Source organism: Mustela nigripes, chromosome 5 (assembly GCF_022355385.1).
Source record: "Mustela nigripes isolate SB6536 chromosome 5, MUSNIG.SB6536, whole genome shotgun sequence".
Lineage (NCBI taxonomy): Eukaryota > Metazoa > Chordata > Mammalia > Carnivora > Mustelidae > Mustela > Mustela nigripes.
In genome coordinates, this window is record NC_081561.1 from 123,151,905 (window position 1) to 123,170,768 (window position 18,864).

The following is an 18,864-nucleotide window of genomic DNA, read 5'->3' on the forward strand; positions in this document are numbered from 1 at the left end:
TATAAGAATAGAAATGTCTTTCCTTTACAATTATGGGTTTTTCACAAAAGTGAAAGGTCTAAGGTTTCCTACCTAATTGGAAGAAGAATTCTACCTATGCCTACATTTTCAATAGTTCTCACTCAATGAATTTTGTCTGTTCACAAAAGCTTAGACCTAATGCATAGAGTTTCTTCAGGCATGCACACAGAAGAACTAGGGATAAAATTTAGAATTCACATAGTTGAATTTTTCCTACAAAGACATAATTCCTTGTTAAGAAAGTAACACATATTTCTAATTATGAATCATGTAATTTAGGTTAAGGACCAAATGAAATATTGAATTCTAACTATAAATCAAGAACCCACATCTTTAATAATTCTGCTTGTTTAAGACTTTCTTTTCTTTATACACTGAGAAAAACTGTTTCTTTATTTCCACCTTTAAGACTTTCTGGGTCATAACTGTTTGAAATATTTTCTTACAGAGCTTCAGAGAAACCAGTGCCTTAGTATTTCCCAGTAAACTGTGACCTCTAGATGCTCCTCATTTCCTTCAACTTTGACTTTCTTCCAAGAATGCTGAGCCTCTTTCTGGTCTGTCCCTTGTACCTACCTGCTTGGTTCCAAACTCTCCTTTAAAATGTAGAAATGTAACATCCAAACATTAATTAGCAATCTAGCAATTGAGTGATTTAAATATGTAGAATCTGTCTTTTACATTTAGCCTTACATATATATATCATAATTGTGTAAAAATTTAATGCAAAAACAAAAATAGGAAAGCTTGTATCCATAAGGCATTCTTCAATAGTAGAAATATTTACCACTTCAACAAAGTGGAACGGGTATTTCTTTTCCTCTTTTTTTTTTTTAAGCCACAGCAAGATATTAGTGACATTTAGGAGAAAAATGATCCCTACTGAACAAGGCAGTTATGTTACCATACAGTTTACAACATTAAGATTTATTTTTGCTTGAGGCAAAGTTAAGATTAAAGAGATGATGTTGCTAACACCACACAGGCTCATAAAACACTAAGTCATTACTATGACCTTAATATAGAACTTGGGTTTCAAGATATCAATATTGCTTTATAATAGTTTCATACTCATTTAAAATTCAGTTGTAGTTTGTCATAGTTCTATTTCCCATTTTTATCTAAACTACACTGAACTTTGGTTGCACAAAATAATTTTTTATCTCTTTATTAACTGTGTACTTTAAAAACTCACAGGATCCAAAGGTGAAAGACAATAAAGTGTTTGAAATAACAAGAACCATCCACCTCTCATTCTACCTTGTGAACTTGACCAGTACCTTTGCAGTGAGGAAAGGGCTTATTGTGTGTACTAATACCAGACAATATAACAAGAGGGTATCATGAAAAATTACTTGGTAATTGTTAAAAATTATATTTTTCCTCAAAGTTTCCTACCTTCATGTATCCGATTATTTATCCAAAAATCACAGCTTTGTCATAAAGTATACAACCTGAGGATAATTTCTTAACTATTCTAAGTTTCAGTTTCTCATCTGTAAAATGGGTCTAATGATACTTCACAAGGTCTCTGTGAAGCCTAAACAAATGAAATAACATATGTATGATGCTTACTGCATAATAGAGCTCACATTTACTCCCCTCATTCCATCTACATCCAGATCTCTAGACACTGAGACAATACAAAGAAATAAAAATTACAACACAATAATGGGATAAAGAATACTGTCACATCTACTCTGTACCAGTATAAATATTACAAAAGAAATTACAGTTTTACTCATACATGAAGACATTTTGCATATTCTTAGACATTAACTTATATCAACAGGATTGCTTTCCTATTAACTATGTTTTATTAATCTGAAAAAATTCAAAAAATATTTACAGCAAAAAATTACTATCTCTTGAGCTTAATAACTCATTTATAGAATGGGGGGTTGAACTAGATCATCTCTAAGATGTATTTCAATTCAAAGTTATACTAAGACTAAGTTTTTGAACAAGCTTATGAGGAAGGTAGCTATGTAGTCCTGGATATAAATCTTTTAGAGTTTCTGAACTAGTTAAGGGAGGGCTGGGCTGCTATAACAAAGAGACCCCAAAATAAAAGAGCTTAAATAAGACTGATGTTCTTTCCCTCTCAAGTCATTGTCCAGCTACTCAAAGTTACGAGGCAGCTTTTCTCCCCATGATCATTTGGGAGCTCTAGTTATTTGTTCTTCTACCATTCTCTTGGTTCGTTCTTCCAAGGGCAATTCCTGCCTTGTATATGCTGGGGAAAATGTATGTTTTTCCAAATTCTGCATTCTGAGAAAAATAAGTTGAAAAGTCAGGAAAAAGTATCATAATTTTCCTGGGAAAATTCAAAACTTTCAATATATAGAATAATTGATTCAAGGGATGCAAAGGAAAAGTGGCTGCTATAGTCAGTCCTGTTGGTAGTGGTTGTTCCATTTTAAGTGTGTGTTCCTGGCCCTGTCTACTGCTAATGGTGAGTCATCCCCACAAATAAATATTAATCAGTTTATATGCACAGTATACTTTATACAAATCTTACAAATGGTGTTACAAGATATAACAAGTTTGAAAGTAAAATAAGTTCTCAAATTGGTAATTTCAATACATGATGTAATGTGGAGTTGTCAACCTTTGAAATGTCTTCTGCCCACTTGTTTACAAAGAAGTTGCTTGACTTTGATTCCCTTGCTTTCTCATTCATGCAAGCTGAAATCTGGATGTAGCTCTTCCCCAAATTCAACTTACAAATGAGGACAACAAATAACATTTTCAAATTTCCCATGGATGTTAACCTTTGGGATTCAGGATGAATACTTTAAACCATGATCCAAGGCACAGTCAGGCCATAGCTCTTTGAGCAGGGACCCCACAAGTGGCAGATCTGGGGACACTCCCCTTCCTCCCTGAGGCAGAGCAGCACGGAAGCACACAGCAGGCATCTGCTGGGTTTGGAGACTCCAAACGGGGTCATGTGTCAGAGACAGAAATGCTTGGTCACAGACTAGGTGAGCTTGGAGTGTGCCCGGAGACCAGGAACCAGGAGGGATTGAATGGTTCTCTCTGAGGGTGCACTGAGGAGTGGGGACCCAAGCTCTTGGCTCCTATGGGGCCAGAGATTGGGAGACATCATTTTCATTCCCATCCTCCAAAGCTCTACGGAAAACATTCAGGAAACAAAAGCTTGTACCAAGAGGGAATCAGAGCAGATCACTTAGCCTGGCCCTTGGCAAGGGCAGTGCAATTTGCATGTGGCAAAGACATTTGAGAATCACTGCAACAGACCCCACCCTGAGAAGATCAGCAAGAACATCCAGTCAAGACCAAGTTCACTGATCAATGGGAACTGCAGAACTCCAGAGCTAGGGGAAAGCAATGCATATAATTTATGGCTTTTTCCCATAATCCTTCAGTCTTGTGAGGTCAATTTTTTTTAAAGATTTTATTTATTTGACAGACAGAAATCACAAGTAGGCAGAGAGGCAGGCAGAGAGAGAGACAAAGGGAAGCAGGCTCCCCGCTGAGCAGAGAGCCCGATGCAGGGCTCGATCTCAGGACCCTGAAACCATGACCTGAGCTGAAGGCAGAGGCTTAACCCACTGAGCCACCCAGGCACCCCATGAAGTCAAATTTTTTTAAAAATTTTTAATTTTATTTTTTCTTATTCTGTTTTTTGAACTCTTTCTCTTTCCTCTTTTAACTTTTTTTTAAATTTATTTTTTATGTATTTTTAGCATAACAGTATTCATTATTTTTGCACCACACCCAGTGCTCCATGCAATCCGTACCCTCTGTAATACCCACCACCTGGTACCCCAACCTCCCACCCCCCTGCCACTTCAAACCCCTCAGATTGTTTTTCAGAGTCCATAGTCTCTCATGGTTCACCTCCCCTTCCAATTTTAACTATTTTACCAATACCTTTTTTAAAACAATCTTTTTAATTTTTCATTATTATAGTCATAATTTTTCCCTTCATTTTATTTAACCTTACTTTTTGTATACATATAGTTTTTTTTTAATATTGGGATATAATTTTTTTAACAGATCGAAATATACCCTAACTCTAGCACATGTTTGTTCTAGTCTCTAGGCTAAGCACATTCTTTCCTCTTTCTTTTTTTTTAACCACCTTATCTTATCAATTCTTTTTTAGAATTTTTTTAATTTTCATCTTTACAGTCATATCCCATCCCTTCATTGTACTTACCCTTATATTTATATATATATAAATTTTTCTTTCTTTAAAATGTTGGAAGGTAGCTGCTTCTAAAAGACCAGAATACATCCAAAAATCAAGTGGGTGTCTCTGTTCTATTCACCAGTCTAATATATTTTTTATTTTTTTTATCTTTTTTCCCCCTTTTTTCTCCCCCCAGTTTCGAGTCTCTTCTGATCTGGTTAGTATATATTTTTCTGGGGTCTTTGCCACCCTTTTAGTATTTTACTCTCTCATTCATATATTCCTACCTGGATAAAATGACAAAGCAGAATAACTCACCACAAAAAAAAGAACAAGAGCCAGTACCAATGGCTAGGGACCTAATCAATACGGACACTGGTAATATGTCAGAACTAGGGTTTAGAATGACAATTATCAAGGATCTAGCTAAGCTTGAAAAGGCATGGAAGATATTAGAGAATCCCTTTCTGGAGAAATAAAATCCCTTTTTGGAGAAATAAAAGAACTAAAATCAAACCAAGTTGAAATTAAAAAAGCTATTAATGAGGAGCAATCAAAATGGAGGTTCTTACCGCGAGGATAAATGAGGCAGAAGAGATAATTGGTGATACAGAATACCAAATGATGGAGAACAAAGAAGCTGAGCAAAAGAGAGACAAACAACTACTGGACCACAAGGGAGAATTCAAGAGATAAGTGATACCATAAAATGAAACAATATTAGAATAACTGGGATCCCAGAAGAAGAAGAAAGACATGGGCAGAAAGTATACTGGAGCAAATCATAGTAGAGAATTTCCCTAATATGGCAAAGGGAACAAGCATCAAAATACAGGAAGCACAGAGAATCCCCCACAAAATCAATAAAAATAGTTTCACACCCCATTATCTAATAGTAAAACTTATAAGTCTTAGTGACAAAGAGAAAATCCTGAAAGCAACTCTGTACAAGAGGTCTGTAACATACAATGGTAGAAATATTAAATTGGCAGCAGACTTATCCAAAGAAAATTTGCAAGCCAGAAAAGACAGGCATGATATATTCAGAGCACTAAATGAAAAAAATATGCAGCCAAGAATCCTATATCCAGCTAGGATGTCATTGAAAATAGAAGGAGAAAAAAAAAGCTTCCAGGACAAACAAAAATTAAAAGAATTTGCAAACACCCAACCAGCCAGCCCTATAGGAAATATTGAAAGGGGTCTTCTAAGCAAAGAGAGAACCTAAAAGTAATAGGCCAGAAAGAAACAAAGACAATGTACAGTAACAATCACCTTACAGGCAATATAATAGCAATAAATTTGTATCTCTCAATAGTTACCTGGAAAGTAAATGGGCTAAATGCCCCAATCAAAAGATGCAAGGTATCAGAATGGATTGAAAAAACAAAACCCATCAATATGCTGTCTACAAGAAACTCATTTTAGACCTGAAGACACCTCCAGATTTAAACTGAGGGGGTGGAAAAAAATTTACCATGCTAATGGACATCAAAAGAAAGCTGGGGTGGCAATCCTTATATCAGACAAATTAGATTTAAGCCAAATATTATAATAAGAGATGAAGAAGGACATTATATCATACTTAAAGGGTCTATCCAACAAGAAGTTCTCACAATTTTGAATATCTATGCCCCTAACATGGGAGCAGCCAATCATATAACCAATTAATAACAATTAATAACCAATTAACCAATTGGTTAACCAATTAATAACAAATTAATAATCAATTAAAAACAAAATCAAAGAAATACATCGACAATAAAATAATAATAGTAGGGAACTTTAACAACCCATTACTGAAATGGAGAGACCATCTAAGCAAAAGACCTCCAAGGAAATAAACGCTTTAAATGACACAGTGGTCCAGATGGACATCACAGATATAATCAGAACATTCCATCCCAAAGCAACAGAATGCACATTCTTTTCTAGTGCACATGGAACGTTCTCCAGAATCAATCACATTTTGGGTCACAAATCAGGCCTCAACCAGTACCAAAAGACTGGGATCATTCCCTGCATATTTTCAGACCACAGTGCTCTGAGGCTAGAACTCAATCACAAGGGGAAAGCTAGAAAGAACTAAAATACACAAAGCCTAAAGAGTATCCTACTAAAGAATGAATGGGTCAACCAGGAAATGAAAGAAGAATTGAAAAAATTCATGGAAACAAATGAAAATGAAAACACAACTGTTCAAAATCTGTGGAACACAGGAAAGGTAGTCCTGAGAGAAAAGTATATAGCAATCTAACCCTTTCTCAAGAAACAAGAAAGGTCTCAAATACACAACCTAACCCTACACCTAAAGGAGGTGGAGAAAGAACAGCAAAGAAAGCCTAAACCCAGCAGAAGAGAAATCATAAAGATCAGAGCAGAAATCAATGAAATAGAAACCAAAAGAACAGTATAACAAATCAACGAAACTAGGAGCTGCTGGTTCTTTGAAAGAATTAGTAAGATTGATAAACCCCTGGCCAGACTTATCAAAAAGAAAAGAGAAAGCACCCAAATTAATAAAATCATGAATGAAAGAGGAGAGATCACAACCAACACTAAAGAAATACAAGCAGTTATAAGAACATATTATGAGCAACTATACACAGCAAATTTGACAATCTGGAAGAAATGGATGCATTCCTAGAGACATATAAACTACCAAAACTGAACCAGGAAGAAAGAGAAAACCTGAACAGACCCATAATCAGTAAGGAAATTGAAGCAGGCATCAAAATCCCCCAACAAACAAGAGCCCAGGGCCAGATGGTTCCAAACCATGTTTGGAATTCTACCAAACATTCAAAGAAGAATTAATACCTATTCTCCTAAAACTGTTCCAAAAAATAGAAATAGAGGGAAAACTTCCAAACACATTTTATGAGGACAGCATCACCTTGATACCAAGACCAGAAAAAAGGAGATTTACAGACCAATATCCTTGATGAACATAGATGCAAAAATTATCACCAAAATACTAGCCAACAGGACCCAACAGTACATTAAAAGGATTATTCACCATGACCAAGTGGGATTTATTCCTGGGCTGCAAGGTTGGTTCAACATCTGCAAACCAATCAATGTGATACAATACATTAATAAAAGAAAGAACAAGAACCATATGATACTCTCAATAGATGCAGAAAAAGCATCTGACAAAGTACAGCATCCTTTCCTGATCAAAACTCTTCACGGTGTAGGGATAGAGGATACATACCTCAATATCATCAAAGCCATCTATGAAAAACCCACAGTGAATACCATTCTCAATAGGGAAAAACTGAGAACTTTTCCACTAAGTCAGGAACATGGCAGTGATGTCCATTATCACCACTGCTATTAAACATAGTACTAGAAGTCCTAGCCTTGGCAATCAGACAACAAAATGAAATAAAAGGCATCTGAATCAGAAAAGAAGAAGTCAAATTCTCACTCTTTGCAGATGATATGATACTTTATGTGGAAAACCTTAAAGACTCCACTCCAAATCTGCTAGAACTCATACAGGCATTCAGTAAAGTATCAGGATATAAAATCAATGCAGAGAAATCCATTGCATTTCTATACAACAACAGCAAAACAGAAGAAAGAGAAATTAAGGAGTCAGTCCCATTTGCAATTGCATCCAAAACCATAAGATACCTAGGAATAAACCTAAACAAAGAGGCAAAGAATCTGAACTCAGAAAACTATAAAGTACTCATTAAAGAAATTGAGGAAGACACAAAGAAATGGAAAAATGTTCCATGTTCCTGGACTGGAAGAACAAATATTGTGAAAATGTCTATGCTACCTAAAGCAACCTACACATTTAATGCAATTCTGATCGAAATACCATCAGTTTTTTTTTTTTTTCAAAGAAATGGAACAAATAACCCTATAATCCATATGGAACCAGAAAAGACCCCAAATAGCCAGAGGTATGTTGAAAAAGAAAACCATACCTGACGGCATCACAATTCCAGACTTCAAGCTCTATTACAAAGCTGTCATCATCAAGACAGTATGGCACTGGCACAAAAACAGACACATAGATCAGTGGAACAGAGTAGAGAGCCCAGAAACGGATCCTCAACTCTATGGTCAACTAATCTTTGGCTGAACAGGAAAGAATATCCAATGGAAAAAAGACAGTCTCTTCAACAAATGGTGTTGGGAATATTGAACAGCCACATGCAGAAAAATGAAACTGAATGATTTCCTTATGCCACACACAAACATAGACTCAAAATGGATGAAAGACCTCAATGTGAGACCAGAATCCATCAAAATCCTTGAGGAGAACACAGGCAGCAACTTCTTTGACCTCAGCCTCAGCAACTTCTTCCTAGAAACATTGCCAGGCAAAGGAAGGACAAAAGGAACTACTGGGACTTCATCAAGATCAAAAGCTTTTGCACAGCAAAGGAAAGAGTCAAAAAAAAAAAAAAATACAATTGACAGAATGGGAGAAGATATTTGCAAATGACTCATTACATAAAGGGCTAGTATCCAAAATCTATAAAGAAGTTACCAAACTCAACACCCAAAGAACAAATAATCCAATCAAGAAATAGCAGAAGACATGAACAGACATTTCTGCAAAGAAGACATCCAGATGGCCAACAGACACATGATAGATTGCTGAACACCACTCGGCATCAGGGAAATACAAATCAAAACCACAGTGAGATACCACCTCGCATCAGTCAGAATGGCTACAATTAACAAGTCAGGAAATGACAGATGCTGGCGAGGATGCGGAGAAAGGGGAACCCTCCTCCACTGTTGGTGGGAATGCAAGCTGGTGCAGCCACTCTGGAAAACACTATGGAGGTTCCTCAGAAAGTTGAAAATAGAGCTAACCTACGACCCAGCAATCACACTACTGGGTATTTACCCTAAAGATACAAATGTAGTGATCTGAAGAGGCATGTACACCCGAATGTTTATAGCAGCAATGCCCACAATAGCCAAACTATGGAAAGAACCTAGATGTCCATAACAGATGAATGGATAAAGATGAGGTGGTATATGTATATATGTGTGTGTGTGTGTGTGTATGTGTATATATATATATATATATATATATATATATATATATATATATAATGAAATACTATTCAGCCATCAAAAGAAATGAAATCTTGCCATTTGCAATGACATGGATGAACTAGAGGGTATTATGCTGAGCAAAATAAGTCAATCAGAGAAAGACAATTATCATATGATCTCTCCAATATGAGAAATTTGGGAGGCAGGGCGGGGTGTTGTGAGGGGCAGGGAAAGAAAAAAATATAACAAGGTGGAATCAGGAGGGAGACAAACCATAAGAGAATCTTAATCTCACAAAACAAACTGAGCGTTGCTGAGGTAGGGGGGTAGGGATAGAGTGGTTGGGTTATGACTTTGGGGGAGGTATGTGCTATGGTAGGTTCAGTGAAATGTGCAAGCCTGATGATTCACAGACCTGTACCCCTGGGGCAAATAATACATTTGTGTTCACAAAAATAATTTTTAAGGGGTGCCTGGGTGGCTCAGTGGGTTAAGCCGCTGCCTTCGGCTCAGGTCATGATCTCAGGGTCCTGGGATCGAGTCCCGCATCGGGCTCTCTGCTCAGCAGGGAGCCTGCTTCCCTCTCTCTCTGCCTGCCTCTCTTCCTACTTGTGATCTCTGTCTGTCAAATAAATAAATAAAATCTTAAAAAAAATAATAATAATAACAATTTTTAAAATAAATAAATAAATAAAATACACAAAATATTGAAGACAAACCAGAGTCAAGCCATAACTTTAACAGCCATTACAAGAAATAGTGAAAATGTTCAAGTGAAGATGAAAACAAGAAAGACAGAGGTAAGATGAGGCAATATTAGGAGATTAAAGATCTCGTGCCAGTGTAATGAAATGAATAAGGGGCCCTTGTATCTTTTCCTATGTTCATAAATTTTAAACTATTTGTATATAAAATGTTTGTGTTTATAATGTGAGCACATCCAGATAGATATAAATTGTGTTTGAGCTGTTGTCAACCTCAGGTTGCCACTTTAGACATCAAAATCTTTATCTGAATAACCAAGAATCAGAACAGGGGTCTACCTCTTACCTTTCCTGCAAGTGCTCTTTTACCATGCCAACAGAAAGCCAAGAGTTTGGCTGAAGAGGATTAAACCCAGGGTAGGAAACCAGAATTTTATTTACTGTCATTTAGGTTTACATAAGTTTTAAAAAAAAGAAGAAGAAGAAGAAGAGGAGAGGGGAGGGGAGGGGAGGGGGAGGGAAGGGAAGGAACAAGGGAGGGCAGGGTAGGGACGAGAGGAGAGGCGAGGAGAGGGGAGAAGATGGAAGGGGAAAGAAAAGAAAAGGAAAGAAAACAGAAAAGAAGAGGAAAGCTTTGCAAAGCATGTCTGATTTCAATTTCCTGGTCATCCTAGCCAAAGAATTCGTGAAAAATCATACTTTAAGCATGGCTACAAGAAAACTCTCTTTTCAAATTGGGCGTGAATTAACTTCTTCCACCTGTCTTTGCTGAGCCTTCTCTGTGTGTCACACACCGTTTGTCCCTTGCTGGGACATCTGACTCTGTTCTATGTTTTCTATATTCTTGGCTACTAGAAGAATGTTTTCTTAATTTGAGTTAAAACAAAATTTAAAAAATACGCCTCAATGAGATAGAAATAGGATGATAGTGATACTTCCTAGGAATTACTGATAAACATCCTCCTGAGTTATCTTTCTTGAAGTTCCTGCTTAATTCTGTCTTCAAAACATTTTTAGGAAAGCATTTTACCAACTAACATATCTAATATAAGACATTAATCCAATGTCTACACAAAATATTACTTGAAACATTTGTCCAACGTTTTGTTTTGGTTTTGCATCTTTGTACATGTAGAGCACGCAGCTGTGAAAGTAGTCTACGTGTATGTGTGTGTGTGGGGGTGGGGTCTGGCTGGCTGTCAGTGGAGCACGTGACTCTTGATCTCAGGGTTGTGAGCTAAAGCCCTACACTGGGCATAGAGCTTACTTTAAAAAAAATTAATTAATTAATTAAAAAAAAAAAGAAAGAAAGAAAGAAAGCCTAAGGTAATGACAGTGAATGCTTGCAAGTGTACAGTACTTCCTGTATCTACATAGCCATTAATTCCCTTTACAAAGCCCTGCTTCAGTGGGTTGGCCACTCTTGTCAATAAGGGTCATTTAATAGTTGTTTAATTCAGAAGCAAGTGATAAAGCCTTAAAGGGAAGCAGTCCAGGAATTTGAAACACCACAGTACTGATCCCTTACCCTATCTTCGAAATGTAGTTAAATATTGTACATGTTTTCTGATGTTGATAATTTTCTTGCACTTTCTTCCCTTTGGAGGCAGAGACCCAGCCCTGAGGTTGACTGCCTGGCTTCAAGCTGCAGGTTGAATCTATGCCTCTGTGATTGGAATGCAGAATTGGGGCACGTTGACCCCATTTAATAGTCTTCAAATAATGCTGGTAGCTAGTTAGTTTCACTCATGATTAGTCATTTCAAGAAAAAATGATAAACCTAAGCATTTCATTACCTCCAATTAATTTAAAAAGCATCAGCAAAACACTGGAGAGACAGAAGAAACCAGGACATGGCACGAGGAAACCTCCATTTCGTTCTGAGAGCTGTCTGCCGGTGACACCTGGCCAGTCGTTTAACCTCTCCAGGCTGCTATTTTTTTCCTCCATTACATGAAGGGCTCACAGGAGATGATGACTCAGCTGCCATTATAAGATTCCAGACAGAAAGAACCTTTAGCAAGGAAATCAAGTGGAACAACAGCTATGATGGAAGGCAATCTATCCTAGTAATCAGAGTGTGAATCTGAAGGTGGAAAAGCTTCCGGACCCAGCTGGATGTGAACTTGTGAGAATCACTTGCCTTCATCACACAGGACTGTAGGGAGGATTCTATAGATAATTTATGTCAAGCTCTTAGCACAATGCGTGATATACATAACTAAATCAATAAGTTATTAATATTTTACGTTTACAGCATACAGTTCGGAAGCTGAATAGTGCAACAGAGTCTTATAGTCTAATGTTATAATAATTTAAAAGGTGTTGACATGACCCACAGTTTATCCCAACACTAAGGGAGAAGAGAGGAGAGAGCCAAAATTAAGGCCTGGGTACTGCCTTACACACTCGCTGTGAAGACCGGAAATGATATATGCAAAGCCTCATACGCGGCTAGGTATTAAATACTCTTAGTTCATTGATGAATATAGAAAAATCTTAAGTGATCAAAAGTCCATTGGTTCACCGTAAACAATTATATTTATAATGTGCACACTCTACTGCTCTAAGATTTTATTTCTTGGTTTAGATTTTATACCCACTCACTGAGCTAAAAAGAAATTCAATATAAAAAGGGAATAATACAAATCTATCAGAGGGCAAAATAGTACACTGCCAAAAAACAGTTATATTTGATTCCTTTTCTTAAATCATCCCCCAGAGAAACCTAATTCAGACACTTTTGGACTTATGCATGAATTGAAAACTTGCAAAGGAAAGTCAATGTGAAAAAAAATATATCATAAAGAGAAGTTAAAGATTTATTAAGATTGGAAAAAAGGTAAGAAAAAAAGTTATATGTTTCATTACAAATATCAAAGGAGCTGATTTCTGTTTCCTGGATTTAATACTTGTGGTTTTCCCCAACACAGCTATTTCACATTTGTTGTGGAAGCAATTTTTTTCCATTTCCAATAGTATACCTGGATTGAAATAATAATCTAACTTCATAGTATAATGGTTTTCTTATAAAAAACATACCTTCTATGATGATCCTCACAATTTCGTACCACATGTTTATATTATCTACAATGTAATGCTATGCTGTAATGATTTTACATATCTAAAATTCCCCTTTGACTTTGTACTACCTTAATAAATATTAAATTCCTTGCCTAGATTGTCAACATTGTCTATCACGGTGCTTCTGGAAATCACTCCTCCATTGTTTCCCTCATGCCAGCTCTCACTGAGTCAGTCCGTCTTTCCTGCTTCCCCCCTCCTTACACTCTCCCCTTCTCCCTGTATATCTGAATGTGGGTATCTAGTCATGTCAAATACTTCTTTCTTCCAAATACCTGTTCTTCTCACCTTTCATCTAATGCAAAAATTTCCAAGCTCTGTATTTGCCTTTCGTAAACATATATCATGAAAAAGAACTTTTTCTCAAAACTGTCGTGAGTGCACTCCCATAGTTCACCAAGAGTCTTCTTTTTTAAATAGAGCATGAGTGCACGGCTTTTGAGTTAACCTTGTGCTTCTATCTGTATTACGGGTGGTGCCTACCCTACTCTAACATTCAGCAAAAATATGTAATTACCCTAATAGGAGTCACTTGGCAAATATTTATTGAACTAGGCTCTGTTTTAGGCACTGGCCATCCAGCAGTAAATAAGAGTCTCTGTGGTCTTGGAATTTATATTCTAGTGGAGAGAGAGAAAGAGACAAACACACAAGGAACAACACCAAAAGCAACAACTAAAACATCTTAGATAGTGATGGGTACTATATGTGCTTCAAAACACACACGAAAGTGGTTTTGAACAATCACTGTTTCATGAAGGTCCTGAAAGTATTTTGTAAGGAAAACATCCCCAAATGTGCTGATCATAAATACTTCATTTACACACAGTACATTTGGACATCTTACAAAAGATCTTCACTAGCTACAACAGCATAATTACAGAATTTTGGTAGCAACAAAAATCCTATGAAGGGTACAAAGCATGATACTATTTCAGTGCCACCTGGTAACGCTCCTTTTTTGTTTGTTGTTGTTGGTTTTGTTTTTTATTTTTTGTTTTTCAATTTTTCTTTGCTCAGCACTCAACCCAAGACCCACTTTTTCTCTTGCCTAAAACGTGACAGTAATGGTGAGGTCTCAGGCACTGTTATTAGCCTTGAGTGACAGCCACAGCAAGTGTAGATTCAGAGTCGACCCTGCAGGAGAGCCCACCTAGACAAACATCAGCACTCTCACAGTCACCTTGGCTCCTTGGCTTCCACCTCCAGCAATAGAAAACTAAAGCCTGAGAGAAAGGCACCACCTATATGTTTGTGTATGTATATTGGAGTGTGGTACCTTGGTAGAAAAATTTGAGAACTAGTGCATGAGTATCATACAAATTAAGGAAGTATTTTTGGAAAAAAATTGAATGTAAACCTAAATGTAAACTTGAGACTTACAGATCTTACTTAAGGAATTTTGTATGAAGAGGTTTATACCACATATATAAGAAAAAGCTCGGTATTTAAAAGTAAGAGAGTTTGAGGGACGCCTGGGTGGCTCAGTTGGTTGAGCGCCTGACTCTTGATTTCGGCTCAGGTCATCACCTCCGTGTTGTGAGATCGAGCCCCACATCATGCTCTGCATTCAGCCTGGAGTCTGCTTGGGATTCTCTCTCACCTCCCTCTGTCCCTCCCCTTGCTCATGCTCTAAGTACATATATATATACATACACAAATAAAATCTTTATTTAAAAAAAAGTAGTAGCATTTTACATTTTCTCCATACAACATGAAATAAAGGATATGGTACAGATACTATAAAAAAGATAATTCAGCAGTTAAAATTTGCCACTTATGTAATCACTGAATAAGATTCTGCCTTCTATTAGTATGCAGATAAACTAAATTCAACAAAAATAATCACTTTCATCAAATTTATATAATATTAATGGAAACAAAAAGCAATAAATATTTTCAGTTAAATATTTATAACTTCTAGCTCCTCTCCTACCTATCTTTATTAATTTCCTATGGTTTCAGGAAAAAATTCATTTCTAAAAGACCAACATTCTACCAGGGTCCTCTAGCAAAATTCAATTTTAATTACGATTCATAATTATTAACATCATATAATTTATCTTTCTTAAGAATGCAGGTAGTCTCCTAATCTGGGCAAAACCATGTGTGCCTCAGGGATCTATAATTTATTTCCTCTCAGCAAGATAATTAACCTATAAGGGTACCCTTATTTTCCTTAAAACTACAGGAAATTATCATAGGGGATTTTTCTGGTGTTTTGTTTTTTTTTTTCTCAATAGTAAATCCATGTGCCATGTCGGGATTTTATAAAGCATGTTTTGGTATGAGAATCTACCCCACCCATTTTTGGCCTTTGAATCAATTATATCATTATGCCCCATAGCAACCAGGACGAATAGTTATTATTACATCCAATTTTAAGATAAAAAAAAAACTTAAGACAGAGGTTAGGTGATATACCAAGTTCATAAAATGTTTTAATAGGGTTGGGACCTCAATTTTTTGCCTTAGCCTTAGGTCCTTACCCTCTGTCCTTGAGAAAATCTTGGGTGGTATCCTGGGCCAAGCTAAAGAACAAAGCCATGGAAATGATACAAAGCGGGGAATCATACAAGACAGGACACAAGAAGGACACAAGAAGAAGTAATTCTCCAGTGGTCACAACTAATAGCCAGAGTCACAAATAATAGCTAAAATCTACATACAAGGTTTGTGGTCACAAGCCAAGGAATTGATCAGAGGCGAGAAGCTTCACCATCTGCAACTCTTGCTGCAATCAGGAGGCTCCCGGATCAAAGGAGAGGCGTGGGGCATGGTTTCAGCAGCAAGGGAGAGGTAGAGAGGGAGCATGGAAAACCTAATGGAACCAATGTCTCCTCAACAGAAGATTTACATTTATCTGCTTCCACAAAGTACAATTTTTCAAGTTTATTTCCTTTATTCATTTAATATTAATATGAGTTTAAAAGTCCTAATAGTTTTCTTTTTCTTTTTTAAAGATTTTATTTATTTATTTGACAGAGAGAGAGAGATCACAAGTAGGCAGAGAGGCAGGCAGAGAGAGAGGGGGAAGCAGGCTCCTTGCTGAGCAGAGAACCTGATGCAGGGCTTGATCCCAGGACCCTGAGACTATGACCTGAGCTGAAGGCAGAGGCTTAAGCCACTGAGCCACCCAGGTGCCCCTCAATAGTCTTCTTTTTTGATGTACTTTTAGACATGAGTGTAAGAAATGTGCAGTTTTATCAGCTAGTTCAATTTGAAAAAAAAAATCTGTAAGAATGATGGCAAACATAGTGTTATTTTTTAAATTTTTATATTTGAAAATAATATGTTATTTCCCAGAAACTTGAATGGTAATAAGATTTTATCAAAAGTTCTGGCCAGAGTCCTTAAACTAATTATCACTAAATGGAAATAACATTGAATTGTTTGAATAGATCTCCCTATTTTTCATTTCATCCTTTTTCTTTCTTTCTTTCATTCTTTCTTTCTTTTTTGGGGGGGGGGTATTTTATCTTTACTTTTTATTATGGAAAGTTTATGCAACACATACACCGAAGAATAGATAGTATAAAAAATTTCTGGGGCACTTGGGTGTCTCGGTCAGTTAAGCATCTGCTTTCAGCTCAGGATGATTCCAGAGTCCTGAGATCAAGCCCCACATCAGGCTCCCCGCTCATCAGTGAGTCTGCTGCCTCTCTTCTGCCCTCCTCCTGCCCCCTGCTCATGCTCTCTCTCTCAAATAAACAGATATAACCTAAAAAAAAGAAAAAAGATAGTATAATAAACTTCCGTGTAAACACTACTCTGCCACGCCAATTACTCCTGGTATTATCTCTAACATATTCAGTGCTTCAAACTCCAGATTATTAAAGTAAATCTCAGATATATCATTTTATCTATAAATAATGCAATTGTACTTCTAAAATATTTTACCCAATACCATTATCACCTTAACAATTCACAGTGATTATTTAATATTTTAAAACATTTGATTACTCTTCAAATTTCTCCAACTGACTTATTTTTTAAAATATGTTTTAATTTAGATTCTAGTAAATTCTAGACATGGTGATTGGTCAACAGGTCTCTTCTGTTACTTAATCAAGGTTCCCACTCCTTTTTATTTTCCTTCTTAAAATTTATTTATTCAACAAGCTACAGAGTTCTCGGTAGTTTGGATCTTGCTGCTTACTTCCCCATAGTGTTATTTCACAGGCTTTCCTTTCCCCTGAACTTCCACAAAATGGTAGATGAATAGGACTTTCTTGTTGTTTCATATAATCTGTGATTACTGCTAAGAAATTCTCTCTCTATGCATAAGCTCTCCCACTTGCTCAAATGAATGACTCGCCCTTCTCAATGAATTTGCTCATTCACCATGGAGCAACATTGAGTACCTGCTGCATGCGGCTCAGTGTGGAGTTGGTAAGATGACTGAAGGGAGGTGCTCATAAGCTAGAATCGTGCTTACAAAGAACACAAACAATTGATGAAAACTACCTTTTACTTCACTCCTTTTGGGACTCAAATAAAATCAGAAATGAAGGAGAAGAAATAAAAACTGACATCACAGGAATACAAAGGATTATAAGAGAATTTTATTAAAAATTATAAACTTAACAAATTATCCTAGAAAAGTTGATAAATTCCTAGAAACATATCGCCTCCCAAAACTAAATCAGAAAGAAAGAACAAAAAATTGAATAGACTGATTACTAGCAATGAAATTGAACCAGTAATCAAGATTCTCAACAAACAAAAGTCCAAGACTTCAAGGGTGAACTCTATTAAACATTTAAAGAAGAGTTAATACTTATACTTACTTAAACTTATTCTTCTCAAACTATTCAAAAAAATAGAAGAGGAAGGAAAGGTTTCAAATTCATTCTACAAGGCCAGCATTACTGTCATACCAAAACCAGATAAAGACCTACAAAAGAGAACTACTGGCCAGTATCACTGATAAGCACAGATGCAAAAATTCTCAACAAAATATTAGCAAACCAAATCCAACAATATGTTAAAAAACCATTCACCACGATCAAGTGAGATTTATTCCAAGGATGCAAGGGTGGTTCAATATTCACAAATCAATCAAATCAATCAACATGATACAGCACATTAACAAGAGAAAGAAAAAAAATCTGATCATCTTGATAGATGTAGAAAAAGCATATGACAAAGTACAACATTCATTCATAATAAAAACTCTCAACAAAATAGGCTCATACGGAACATACCTCCACATAATAAAGGCCATACATGAAAAACCTGCAGCTAACATTATACTCAATGGGAGCTTTTCCTCTAAGATCAGGAACCAGACAAGAATGTCCACTCTCACAGCACCTGGCTGGGTCAGTTGGTTGAGCGCCTGACTTTTGATTTCAGCTTAGGTCATGATCTTGGGATAGTGAGAACAAGTCTCAAATCAGGCCAGCTCATCTCAGGTGAGAGTCAGTCAGCTTGGGATTCTCTCTCTCCTTCGGCCCCTCCCCCTGCTGTTGCTCTCTCTCTTTCTTTCAAACAAATAAAATCTTTAAAAAAAAAAAAAGGAGGAGGAGGAGTCAAGATGGCGGAGAAGTAGCAAGCTGAGACTGCTTCAGCTAGCCGGAGATCAGCTAGATAGCTTATCTAAAGATTGCAAACACCTGAAAATCCATCGGCAGATCGAAGAGAAGAACAGCAATTCTGGAAACAGAAAAACAACCACTTTCTGAAAGGTAGGACCGGCAGAGAAGTGAATCCAAAGCGACGGGAAGATAGACCCCAGGGGGGAGGGGCCGGCTCCCGGCAAGCGGCGGAGCAACCGCGCACAAAATCAGGACTTTTAAAAGTCTGTTCCGCTGAGGGACATCGCTCCAGAGGCTAAACCGGGGCGAAGCCCACACG